Source organism: Cyanistes caeruleus, chromosome 10 (assembly GCF_971803275.1).
Source record: "Cyanistes caeruleus chromosome 10, bCyaCae1.hap1.1, whole genome shotgun sequence".
In the NCBI taxonomy this organism is placed as follows: domain Eukaryota; kingdom Metazoa; phylum Chordata; class Aves; order Passeriformes; family Paridae; genus Cyanistes; species Cyanistes caeruleus.
This window is the reverse complement of record NC_141710.1, coordinates 21,875,688-21,889,034: the sequence shown is the minus strand read 5'-3', so window position 1 is coordinate 21,889,034 and position 13,347 is coordinate 21,875,688.

The window sequence follows — 13,347 nt, the reverse complement described above, 5'->3', positions numbered from 1 at the left end:
CATAATCCTTTTTTGGGGGTTTTTCAATGGAATATGACTTCATGTTTTAGATGTGGCAGGGAAGCCTCTGTATGCAAATCACCTTGTGCTGATGAGGTTCTGTTTTACTTTTTAATGAGGGGAGAAACGCTGACTGAAGTGCAGCCGTGTTCTACATTAAAAAGGAGCAGTATATTTGTTAGCCAAATTTAACACCTTGTAACAGGAACATCCAGTGACAGAAATGTTTCTTGCAAGTGCAGCCTGGTGGGAAAATGCTGAGGTGTTCTGGCTCTCAACTTGCACAGCACAGTTCTACTTTCTGCAGGTATGGGCACTGTCAGGATGGGGTGGTTGCTCCTGAAACTACTCAGGTGTGGTCCACATGTCCATTTTACATTATTTTTATTCATTAAAGTTTAGGGATGGCACTGGCACCTGAAATTCTCAGCAAACACAGAGGCTGGAGCCAAGTGGGAGTTGGTTTCCTTTCCAACAAGTGACAGGATGAGAGGAAACAGCCTCAAGTTGCACGAGGGGAGGTTTAAAGTTGATATTAGGGAATATTTTTTCATGGATAGGGTTGTCAAGCAGTGGAGCAGGCTATCCAGGGCAGTGGTGGAGTCACCATCCCTGGAAAAGGTGGAAGATTGGGTGGATGTGGCAGCTGAGGACAGGTTTTAATGGTGAACACGGTGGTGCTGGGCTGGCACTGGATTTAATGACCCCTTTTCCAACCTTAAAGATTCCATGGATTTATCATCTCTGACAGGAAGAAACTTTTCCAGTCCACCTGCTGCTTCTCTCTGACACAAGGGGGTTTTTTATCCAGTTCTTCTCTATCATTCAGTTTGAGATTTTTTTTTCTTCCTCTTCTTTCTTCTCTCCTTGTTCCACGATCTTTAACCCTGAATTATTTAAATTTCTCTTCTATTTACACTCCGATATTCCTCGGCAGCAGCAGCCCGTGTTGGGCAGCCCTGGGAAATTTGGTTTATGCGGCTGTTCAGTCAATGACATTTCGGATTTATTGCAGGCCCAGGAGCTTGGATGTTCCTCCTGCGGGGCACCGGAGCCCTTCAGCCCCAAATTCCAGTTCCAGAGGAGGTAGGAAGGCTGGACCAGGCGCTTTCCTGGGATTCCCCGCTCCCGGTGTCTTTTCGGGATGCGACCGCCAGGTGACACCAGATCCCTGATGCTGGGGGATATCCCGGGAATTCCCACTTTTCCCGGGAATTCCCACTTTTCCCGGGAATTCCCGCTTTTCCCGGGAATTCCCACTTTTCCCAGCCATTCCCGCACCTTTGTCTCTTTTTGTCTGGCCAAACTAAGCCCTGGGAAGGTAAAACCACTTTGGTTTATATTTCAAACTTAATAAAATGAAAGTTCCCCAGAAGGTGGCTACAGAGATAGAACTAAACTCCAAATATTGAACTTGCTGAAAAGAACCCCTCAATTCGTGGTTTCAGAGTTCCCTAAACCAGCACATTTGTTTTGTGGGGCTCCGTGGAAGTGCTGGCTCCTGAAAAAGTCTCCTGGTCTGAAGGATGTTTGTGAGGGGAACTTTGTAGAGGTTCTTTCAACCCATCTGCCCTTCATATCCCAGGATTTCCCATCTTTGTGGAAAGCCTTTTGCTCCCATCCTCCTATCCCTGGCTTCCCTGGGTTTTTGTGCCACAGAATTCTTGCAGGTCTGCAGCTGGATGGATTCTGCTCCTCAGGGCTTTGTGCCTGCCCTGAGCTACTGCTGGTTCCTGGTTCCTCTCTCCACACCTCCTGCTCCTGTGACATTCCAGGTGTTTGAGGAACATCTGGAATTTTACAGGGCCTAAAGAACTTGGCTACTGAAAGAAACAGTGTTTCCTCCTCCACTAAGGAGTAAATACTACATTACACTCTTCTTCCGCTTTTCTGCTCTCTTCACTGAGAGTAGAAGCTGTTGAAGGAAAAATTAGTTGGGAACACCCGTGATGTTTTATTTCAAAGAGGTCTTTTTATTCACCAGTTTTATCTCAGAGCCAAAGAAGAAATGGAAAATAGAAAATAGGGGGAAAAAAAAAATCCTTGCCCAGTTTGTGACAATTTCTTCACTGAGTTCAGAGATGTTCATTGTGTCACAAAACATAAAACTGTGCTTGACAGCGCTCACTTAAGCTTCCCATGATCTGATGCATTGGTGTGGGCCTCAAGCTCTGAGCATCCCCTCTCTGCTTCACTTTGGACGTGTCACAAGCTGCCTTTTCATCCCTGGGAATGGGGGATGGCAATTTTCTTCTTCCCATGTGTGGTTTATTTAAACTATAAAAACATAATCTCCCACATAATCTGTGTATTTTTTTACAACTGATTTTGTTTCAGTGGATGTCCCTCCACATTAATATAATGGAAAAATATTTGCTGTGATTTTTTTTTAAAAAAAATATTTATTTTCTTTCTTTCTGTCTATGTATTGCTGATAACATTCGGGAAAACTTTTCCAGAACTTTTAGGCAGCCTTTGCTGGAGGTTTGTAAAGTGTTTTGAGATCTGCAGGATGAACACTCAAAAGTGCCAGGTGAGATGATTAACAGTGGACGTTTATCACCTTGAAACTATCCACGGAGTTTCATTGGAAACAAGAATAAAGTGTTTGTACCCAGCTGATGGAAACTGGGGGCTTACAAAACATTTTAATTCCCTTCTTCCCACCTCTGCAGCTCTCATCCTGCTTTTCCTTGACCCACTGTTCTCGGAGTGCTGGTGAGATTCTTATTTTCACTGCAAATTTCATTCACACAGCCCAAAGCCTGCACTGGAAGTGAAGCACTTTGGCTCATGTAGCCTCATTATTTTTCTCCTGGCACAAGGGGGGTTCTTGCAAAGCTTAATTGAACCCAACAGGTACCTGCCTCGCCTGCACTTGTTAGAGATGCCTACCCGGTACTGAGTTTGTGTACTTGGGCTTGTACAAAAATATTGATGGCAAATTGGTTTCAAACTTATTGGAACAGGGTTGCTGTGGTATCATAGGATTGTTGATGTCTCAGAATTTCACCCCTTAAGGTCCAGGTTTTATTTCACAACTAAAAATGCATCTGTTCCTCTCTGCTCAATGTGTTTTTTAGCACTGCACAGCCCCACAGTCACTGGGAACTGCTCGAACTGGAGGCCTCAGTCAGGGCCCTAAAAGGAGAGGAAAGTGGAGATCTGTGTAAATGGGATTCTTCAGGGCAGCTTCAAATGGGGCTTTGGGTCACTCACTTTTCTCAGGAACAGCTTTTATGGGGGATGTTTGTGGAGGGAAAATCCTGGCAGTCTTAAAAGCGCTGGAAACATGTTTTTCTTTTCAATGGACATCTGTTGTGCTAAGGACAAAACAGGGTTAGAAAATAATGATGACTCTGTGGCTCCAGATTATCTTCAGTGTTTGTCCATCCCCAGAACAAACCAGATTTGTCAAAAGTCTTGCTGAGCATTAATTAAGTGTTGATGTAAGTAGAGCACTCTGAAGTGTGCTTGGAGAAATCCCATCACAACTCAGGGAAGCATGAGCCAAAGGCAGAGCATCCCCAGCAGCCTGGAGTTCACCCTGCCAGAGGGGAGCTCCAAATTCTTAGGAGAAATTATAAATTCTCCTGGAATGCAACTTCTGCAGCTTTGGTTCATCATCTCTGAGCACGTGGGCTCTGCTTGACTGGCAACAAAAAACGAGTCAGTTGTGGCACCAGGAATGTGCTGGACAAGGTCAAAGCATTTTAAGGCAGCAATTTCTTTCCTTGGCAACTTGAGGCAGAGATGTTTCACCAGCAAAGTGGAGGTCGGGATGATTCAGGGTCAGACTTAAAAGTGCCAGCCTTGAAAGAGTGATAAACACAGAAATTTCCACTGTTCAACTGGTTTTACAGCTGATTACTCCACAGTGAGCACAGGTAGCCAGTAATCATAAAAAACCCTGCTGCTTTTACACCTGAGGGGAGGAGAACATGGTGAAAGTTTCTTTGAATACCCATTTTTTTTGGTATGTTGTAAACATGTCAGAAAAGCTCTTTGCAGAGTGAGGTTTTCCCTCTGGGGTCCACGACTTGAAAACTGTCTGGGCTAGGAAGTGAGAGTCTTTTAGAGCTTCAGCACAAGTTGGACACAGTCCCTTATTCTGAAAGATAAGATTGTGAGCATTTTGTTTGTTAGAAGCAGGAGACTCGCTGAAAGAGAATAATTCATGTTTCCTAAGCATGCCACATTTCTTTAATATGCCTTTTCTACAGGAAAAATGTGGCAATGTCCTGTCCATCATCTGTCTAAGAAATGGGAAAATGAGTGACAGAAACTATTTGTTAAAAATGGTTTAAATTGTTCCACAAATGCTCCAGGAAAGAAACATTCTTTATGTAGTTACACTGTGATCTATACTTAAAGTGAAATATACTGGGGGAAAAAACGTGGTCAATGGGGTGTGTTAAAGGGCTTTTATTTGCATGGATGATTCACTTTGCCAGCTCTGATTTATAAATCTGTGGATTCTGACTAAATATCCATTTGAATGGCATTTTCCTCTCATAACCACATTACCAGAGCTGGAGTTTGCTCAGCAAAACTGTCACCCCCAGCTCCAAAGATCAGATCTTTCTCAACATCCTGATCTGTCTAGGGCTTAATGGGAAGAAATGCATTTCACATATCTAGACATAGTAAAACAAAATCACTGCAGAATGGAACAGGTGGAAACATTCATGTTCTCTGATGTTTAGACTTGTGTATCACAACAGCTAGTGATTTCTAGAGGCTGATGGTTTATTATTAGTTTATTTCTCATAATTAGGCTGTCTGTGTGCTCACACGGACTTTGTGAGTCACATCTCAGCTCATTATCTTGGGAAACAGACCTATTATTTTTGAAAGCCATCCAGTCAATAAATTAGCTTGGAAGAAATGATAGTCCAAAACACCTTTTCAATAGATTGCTGTCACGCTTGGTTCCTATCAAAGAGAAGGCTGGATTTTTTGTCATGACATATGGATTAACTGAGCCTTTCCTGCTGTGAGAAAACAAAAGGCAATTGGTGATGCATGGAGCAAAAAAGATCTTAAAACAGAGACATCAACAAAGAAACATGACAGCATGAAAAGACAGAGTACAGTCTGCTGTCCACATTTACAAAGTCATCCTGCCTGCAGCTCCAACACGCAGCTTTTGCCTGGTTCTGCCTCAAACTAAGTGACAGTGTTCCTCCACCCCAGCATCTCAAACCCTGAGCCCAGACAGGAGGGGGGAGATGTTAACCAGAGCTTTTTTGGCCTTGATGGTGCTTTCATGCTTGCTGTCGAGCCATGAGAAGCTCACCCAGAGTCAACAAGGAGTAATTCTCCAGGCACAGCTCCCTTCTGTGCTCTGGCTTCCATTTGCTCTTCCACACTGCTGGGGCCATATGGAAATTTGAGTGTGATACAACACAACAAGCTGACTGCCGTATTTCCCCCTCATTATTTATGCATGAATATGGCTTTTACCTGATATCATTTTTTTTTTCCTTGTGTTTTATGCAGTTCTGATGTATTTAAATAGCTCATTACATAATGTTTAATGTGGCTTTGTAATTGCCAATTACATCTTGGTGCTAGATGTAGATATAACACAGAGATTTAACACAGCTGGTTCTCATCTGGTGTGAGACAAAGGCTGGATCAGCTCACATCCTCACTAGATCATAAAATCCCAGAATATCCTGAGTTGGAAGGGACCCACAAGAATCATCCAACCCAGCTCCTGGCCCTGCACAGATACCCCAATAATCCCTCCCTGTGCATCCCTGGGAGCATTGCCCAAAAACTCCTGGAGCTCCCAAGGGCCGTGCCCATTCCCTGAGGAGCCTGGGCAGTGCCCAGCACCCTCTGGGGGGAGAAACTTTTCCTAAAACCCACCCTAAACCTGCCCTGGGGCAGCCTCATGGCAGATCCTGAGGCTCAGGGGTTGTTATACTGGGGCTGAGGGAAAGCTCCTCTTTGACTGCAGAAGTGACATGGCCATGAGGATTTTCTTCCTGAGTGCAGCTCCAGGAATTTTGTACTTCCTGATGTGACATTTAAAATTGAATCAAGTGAATCTTGATCATTATCTTGTGTTCTTGCTCGGGTGGTCTGAATTGATATTTTGGCTTTTACCCCTAAAGGATGTGAGCGTTTTTGTTTCAGTGTCTTTAGTAATAAATGCTTAGTATTTCCTTGGTTTTCAGAGAGGCAGATATTTTATCTACTATCTCTTTAAAAGTGTGTCACTTCTCTGAAATTCTGGCTATTTGTGTGAAAAATTATTCATCTATTGTGCAGTTGCTGTCATTTTGACTATTGCTTTTAAGTGTGATTGATTCTTAAAGAACAGCTAATAGAGCTCTTTGCCCACTATCCTCTTGTCATTGCTGGAGATAGAAAGAACCTTTTCAGTGAGCGAAACTATTGATTTTATTACACCTTGTGCAACTGCCATCAAAACAGAACCAGGGAGCTTGATCCTTCCCTTTCTAATCCCTGTTTTACATTGGTAATTCCTCCGGCTGGTTTCTGTGAGGAATGAGAGAGGCTCACACAACCTCTGCAGGTGGAAGGCTTGGAGCTGCCATGCCTTAAAACACTGTCCTTTAACATTATTCAGAAGAAAAGCTGGATGAAGGACTGTGGGGCTTGCACAGAAGAGAGGGTAGAAGAAAATGGTCAGGGCTCTACTTTACCCACAGAGCCTTTAATTATTGATGAGCTTTACCTGCTTACATAACTCCCATAATGTAAACAGACCTTCACATCACACACATTAATGGATTTGTCCTTAGGCCACCTTGGCAAGGAAGGGAGAACTTAAAGGGAAATTTGAAATTAAACAACACAACCCCCCAGTGCCTTAAGACAGGGAGGTGAAATACAAGTGCTTTAATCCTGGCAGTGCAGTGAGAATTGCCAGCCCAAAGCTCACAATGGCCATGATTTTGAATGTGATGTTTCCCTGATGCTTTTAACAATCTGTTCCAGCTTGTGTTCAGAGCTGCCTCTGTCGGAGCAGGGCTTTGCCTGCCCCTTGCTGCCACCCCTCTGTGCTGCCTGAGATAACCTCTCCAGAAGTCATGGAGCCAGCATTTATCCTCAACAGGAATTATGCTGGAGGACACAGGTCTCTATTCTTACCCAACAGTTCAAAAGAAAATAACTTCCTTCAGTATTTCCTGTACCTCTGCCAGTCTTCACCTTTGGAGGCACCTGAGAAAGGAGAAATTGGGAAAGGAGAAATTGGGTATTTCTGGGAAAATGCTGAGAGAAGAGGAAGCCAAGACAGGGGTGGAGATGGGTGGATGTGCTCAGAGCAGGAGCAGAAGAAAGCACTGAGCTGAAAAAGAGATAACCTGGCCTTGAGCCCTCATCTAAAGATTGCTAAATTATCAGTGATCACTCAACACAAAGATCAGGATAATCCCAGACTGCGGAGCCCAGACAGACAGGAATTTGTTCATAGGCCAGTATTTAAGGCTAGAGGAAAGTGAAATTTAGGACACATCTTTGTCCCTTATATTTTCCTGGGGATAATTTTCATGGCTTCCCTGTGGTGATGCTGTGGATCTGTTTCTCCTCTGCTCTAAGTTTAGATACTGCAACTCTGCTTTAGGGGCTAAACAGCCTGAAGTTAACTTTTTTTAACAACTTTACAACTCTTCTCATGACTCATTTCAGGTCACCTATGAGCTTTGGCAGCAAGAAAACAAACCCAATTCCCGTAAACTTTTAATTCCTAAGATATCAAATCCATGGTTCCCATGCTGCATTTGCTGACATTTCAGTAAGTAAAACCAAGCCTTAAGAAGGACAGAGTGGTTTATCAGTAAATAATGTATATCTGAATGATATCACTGCTGTGCTCAATACTTAGACAAAAAATACACCTTAAGTGTACAAAAAAACCTTACAAAAAACACCTTAAGTTTAAAGATTTTGGCTTCAACACCCAAAATACATCCCAGCAGTCAGGAAGCAAATCCCATTTTCACTAAATATAATGTACACAAAGAGAAACTGCTTTCAAATTTGGTTTCAGCACATTGATGCAATTCCTAATAACAGGAGCAGTGTCCTGTGGGGCTGCTGCTTAGTTCAACACACACAGAGTGAAGTGACAGGGGAGGAGCACCTCAGCTGCAGAGGCATCCCCACTTTATCCCCAGGGCATCCCCTTTATCCATATCATGCCCACACCAAGCTCTGCCTGTCAATTTTATATTGCTCTGGCCCAAATTATCAGCTATAGCACTAATTGATGTTAAGTGAATGTTGTCTGCCAGGCCAGCTTTATGAAATTAAATGTTTCTGTCGAATTTTCCTCTCGTGAGTTCAGTACCAAAGGGGGGGAAATGCTGTTGCACAAAATGTTCTGCAGTCGTTTAGATCCACAAAATCAGCTTTGTAATTGCTGATCAATCCACAGCCTTTTGTCCTGCATGCATCATTGCTAGGGATAAAGAAAATCTAGGAGGCAACTTGCTGATGTGATAAAGATGTGACAGAAGCCTCTGACAGCCTTGAGTAGTAAATATATGGTTAAAAAAGAAAGTGCTGCTACTCTGAAAAGAAAGTTGGAACATATTATTTTCTAATTCTAACTAAATGAGAAAAACTGACAATTTCCCTATGTCAGGAACTCTGCAAACAAGCCCAGCCAGCAGGTTTGGACTGCCTTGGCACCACTGCTGTAGTCACCCGTGCCATCGTGATATGTGTGCATGCAAATTTGCCTTTGCATATTGCAGCTGGTCTTTGCATTTATTCAGCCTCTGGCTGTTCTACTGTGGTCTAAAAGACAAACACATTTCTCTGCTTAGAGAAAGCATCATGGTATGCTCTCATGTTAGGGTGAGTTGTCTGGTTTTTGGTTATTTTTTAGATTAGCACAAGGCTGAACATCCCCAAGCAAAGTGCAGGATTCTCTTGCACCCAGCCACAAACTGAAAGGATTATTCCCATTTCAGGGAGCAAAAGGCTTAATTGTTGGTAGTCACTGAAAGTGAGTTAAATTGGCCTCCTCCAAAGATATTTCCTACAGTTACTTGAGGCGTAGCCCCATTTTGAGCACAGGAATTACCAGAAGAAGATCAGTGTTGTTCTTGTACCTGAGGCTGCAGCACACTTTGGTTATGGTGATAGGATTCAAAATTAAACAGCTGAAACGCAGCAAGGAGCAAGGGCTTGAAAGGCACTGCCTGCTGACCAAATCCAGTTCCCTGTTATCACATAAAAACATATTTTAGAATTATTTTAATGAATTTACAAATTTCCTCCACGCTAGATCTTCATTTTGCTGCTGCTGCTTGCATTAGGCTATCCCAGACACTCACTGCTCAAACATCTGTGTGGCTGCTTTGGGCTGGCTTGTTCTCATGCCAGCCTTGTCTTTTATCAGCATTCCTCGTTGTGCCAACATTCCTGGGTGTCCCTGAAATTTTCCCTGTCCCACCCCCCTTTCCACAGTGCTGTAAGAGAGCACTCACATGGCAATCCCTCCTTCCCCCCTCACCTTCACCCTGCTAGCTTGAACAAGCCTTAGCTTTGCTCTAAACACATCAGATTTCTTCTCTTTTTCCAGCTGTTTGCTTCATCCTAATAGTCCTGGTCCGTGCCTGCATCGTGTTGAATTCTCTTCTCCAGCTCCTGAATAGTCAAAATTGGATGAGGTAGCTCAGAAGGTCCCCCAGTAGGAGAAATTATTCTGAGTTCCTGAGTGTGTCATCCAGCTTTTCATGGCTTTAGGTTCCATCCCTGCTGTCCACAGACCTCAGCCTCAAAGTAATCTTGTTTTTCCAGCAGGAGATTCTCATCCTCATCAGCCTTTCCACAGCAAACTCCACGAGGCTGGGCTTCTCTTGTGCCAGGGGTAAAGATATTGCTATTTTTTCCTTGAGACTCATCACTGGAAGTTCATTAAGGAGTTTCCCATAACTGAACAATTCCCTTTTTGACACAGCTCACCTCTATATCCTCCTTAGCTTTTCCTGCACAGAGAACTGCTTGAGGTTAAACAAGGAATTTTCCACATCTAAGCAATGCTTTGCTGAAGTCTGTATAGATCAGAGTTTGCATCTAAAAAGTCAACAACAGAAGAAAAATGTTGGGTTAGTTTGGCAAGGTTTAGCTTCATAAACTTTTCAGAACTTTACGGCATTTCTATTAATCTTTAATTATAGTAAACTTCGGAAATATTTTTGATTTTTGCACAAATTAGGAGGTCAAGACTGAAAAGCCTGTAACTGCTGACATTGCCTTTTTCCCCCTGTATATCTAGGTGCTTAATTTATTATTGTCTTGATACTTAAATTAATAAAACATGCTCAGTTTGCATTACTCAGCCCAGGCAATGCTGATTTTTTTGGAGGGCAGGCTGCCTTTTGGACTGCTGTACTTCTTTTCGTGTAATTCCTTATAGCAACGTGGGTTTCTCAGACACTTTCTGTGTAAGCCTTTGTAGGAAATGGGTTTCTCCACGAGTTAATCACGGAATTATGAGTTGGGGATTCCATCCCAACACCATTAATTGTTGCTGGATGTGGCCGTGGTGCTGTAGATAAAGAGCCACGCAGGCATGTGTGAAATATTTAATTGCCACTTGCTTGCTGCAGCCCTGTGCTCGCTGTTTCCTGGAGCATGGGCAGCACAATTCCCACATGCACCGTGACTCTATTTGCATTTAGCAACAAATACTGCTGATGCTAATATCTGCCTCCCCAAAGAATTTTAAGAGAAAGCTTATTAAACCATTTTCGGCTCATCAGCTCCCTGTGGACAGCAGTGTTTAAATCCTGCTGTAGAATATGTAAATATCCATCTCTGTGTGCATGGCAGTATGGGGTTAACTCTGTGGATTAAAAGAGCTGTTCCAGGGCATGTAGAATTCCTTGAGAATAAAGGAAATTAAATACCTTTTCACGTATCAGAGTTATTACAGTGACAAGAATACTCTATGCTTCTTAGATATCCAGGACGAGGAAAACAGGATTTTTTGTGTACTGCTAACTTTCAAATAGTTCATTTATTCTTTTAGGAGAACTTAGTCATTAACATTTGAATATTTCTTTTTCTTTTAAATCATGGATCCTGATGAGTACTTTTGGAATATATGTTTTAGCAGGAGGCATTCCAGAGAAGCTGAGGCTGCCCCATCCCTGGAAGTGCTCAAGGCCAGGTTGGATGGGGCTTGGAGCAAGCTGGGATAGTGGAAAGTGTGGAACTGGATGATCTTTAAGGTCCCTTCCAACCCAAACCATCCTGTGATTCCCTTCTCTCACATCCTTGGTCTCAGACCAAAGTCAAACTGAGTGCTGGTGTTTAAACCACGTGTTCAAGCACCTGAGCTTGACCCATTTTGGTTAGAAATGAATCTGAATAAATGTAGGGGGTTGCAGATCACACAGGTCATTCTTGTCTATGGGGAGCAGACCCAGCAGGAAGGAAGGAAAGAAAAAAAACTTCTTTTTCTATAAAATATGACGAAGTTATCTTAATATTAAAACATCTGTTTAGTTCTAAAACCATCTGAAAATCTGGGTCAGGTCTTGCAGTCACTACTCACTCCAAACACACACTGCAGACTGTGAGTGTCAATAGCAGAAAAACAAATACAAAATCTTAGGTTTCTTTTTTTCTTAGATTTCAGTAGCACCATTCCTATGAGATTCTCCTGGTTTCTGTTAATAGTTGAGAAATAGATTTATAGTAGGTGAACTGACAGGAGGAAAAAGGCAGACAAATGCTCCTTTATGCTACAGATAAAACACCTTTCAAAGGCAATAAAAACATCAAGAATAAGAGAAAAAAAAAATTTCCTTTTTCATTTCATCCTTCCCCTCCAAGCCACTACATTAATTAGCTCTCTGACTGATTACTCAGTCAAGGACTTAAAAGATCAATGGTGACAGTAGCCAGGCAGGTAATTTGGAGGAAAAACCAGTAAAGTAATGCTCTAATGTCTTTGGGAGAATGAAGTGTGGTCTAGTTGTGTCAGCAGAACAGACAGAGAGGGAAGTTACACACAGGAACACACTATTGAGTTCCAGTTCTGTGATAAATCACCTGGAAGTGTATTCCTGGGATTTCATTAGCTCCTAATTGGAAGCAAACAAACAAAGCATTTATTCCTTTGCATTTTTTGTATTTTAAGTCCCAGTGATGTGCTCAGCAGTGTAGCAGACAAAGGAGGAAGCTCAGCAGCTCACATCTGAGATCCACATCAATTCCAAAGGGACAGGGAAACCCTGAGGAGAATCCGACTTCTGAGCACTTTCATTCTTTGATTTATTTTGCAACTGCATTTTCAGTGATGTAGATGAGAGTTACCAGCTTGAACATCTAAAACCCAAATTTTGAGGGGGCTGCCTACCCCGGAGGATAAATTAGAATGATTGAAGTATCAGTGCTGGTTGGGGCTGGAGGTTTACAGGCTGAGCTTGCTGGAGTGTTGTTACTGCCTGCTTTGTGTGATTGACTTCATCCCTTTAGTGCTCTCACTGAACTGTGCTATGAACCAGCTGAAAAATTCACCAGGGGCAGCAAACCTCTCTTATCACATATTTTAATGTGGGTTTTTTTTTTTTTTTCATTTATTTGTTTCAATTCTCTTAGAGGATGACTCTTTGAAATTTCCTGTCCTCTGGATGGATCAGGAATGTTTGATAATCAGGTTGTGTTGCCTACCTCGGATTGGCCAAGTCTCCCAGGGCTCTCAGGATCTCCTGACTTCATGAGTCTTCAAACACTCCTAGCACGAATGCCCCAAATTTGATTTCTCTGAATGCACAAGCCTCTGCTAAATTTTTGAATGAGTTGCTTGCTCAGCTGCTTGCAGGTTTTTCAGGTGGGTATCAGTGTGGCCAAAAGAAGATCACTGTCAAAAAAGAAAAAATTGTTAAAAACCAAATAAAATAGTTCCTCCTAGAAAATATTTAGTGGTACACTGCTCTGCCAAAAAATGGATTGCTCTAAAGTTTCTAAACCCAAATTCTTTCCTTTGTGTTGTGATGAGGATGGAATAGCTGCATTAAATTTAGAGTTGCATCTGGCTCTCACCTGTGTAGGTCAGAGAAGATGTGACTTGCCCCCTAATGAGTGATTTTAATTTGAATGTACACAAGCACACCAGATTAGCCACTCATTGGAGTGTCGTTATCCCAAATCCAGAAATAGATGAAAGTACTCCCAGTTGCTATTGCCTGCCAACATAAAACTTATTTTGGGATTATATTGTCAAGAGCCTGTTCTTACCAGAGTTTTGGTTAACTAATGCTAAAGAGAAAAGCTCAGGAATGAGATCAGTGGTCTTTATAGAAGTAATTGTGGATGTGGGTAACATTTTATTTTCCCAATCAGATG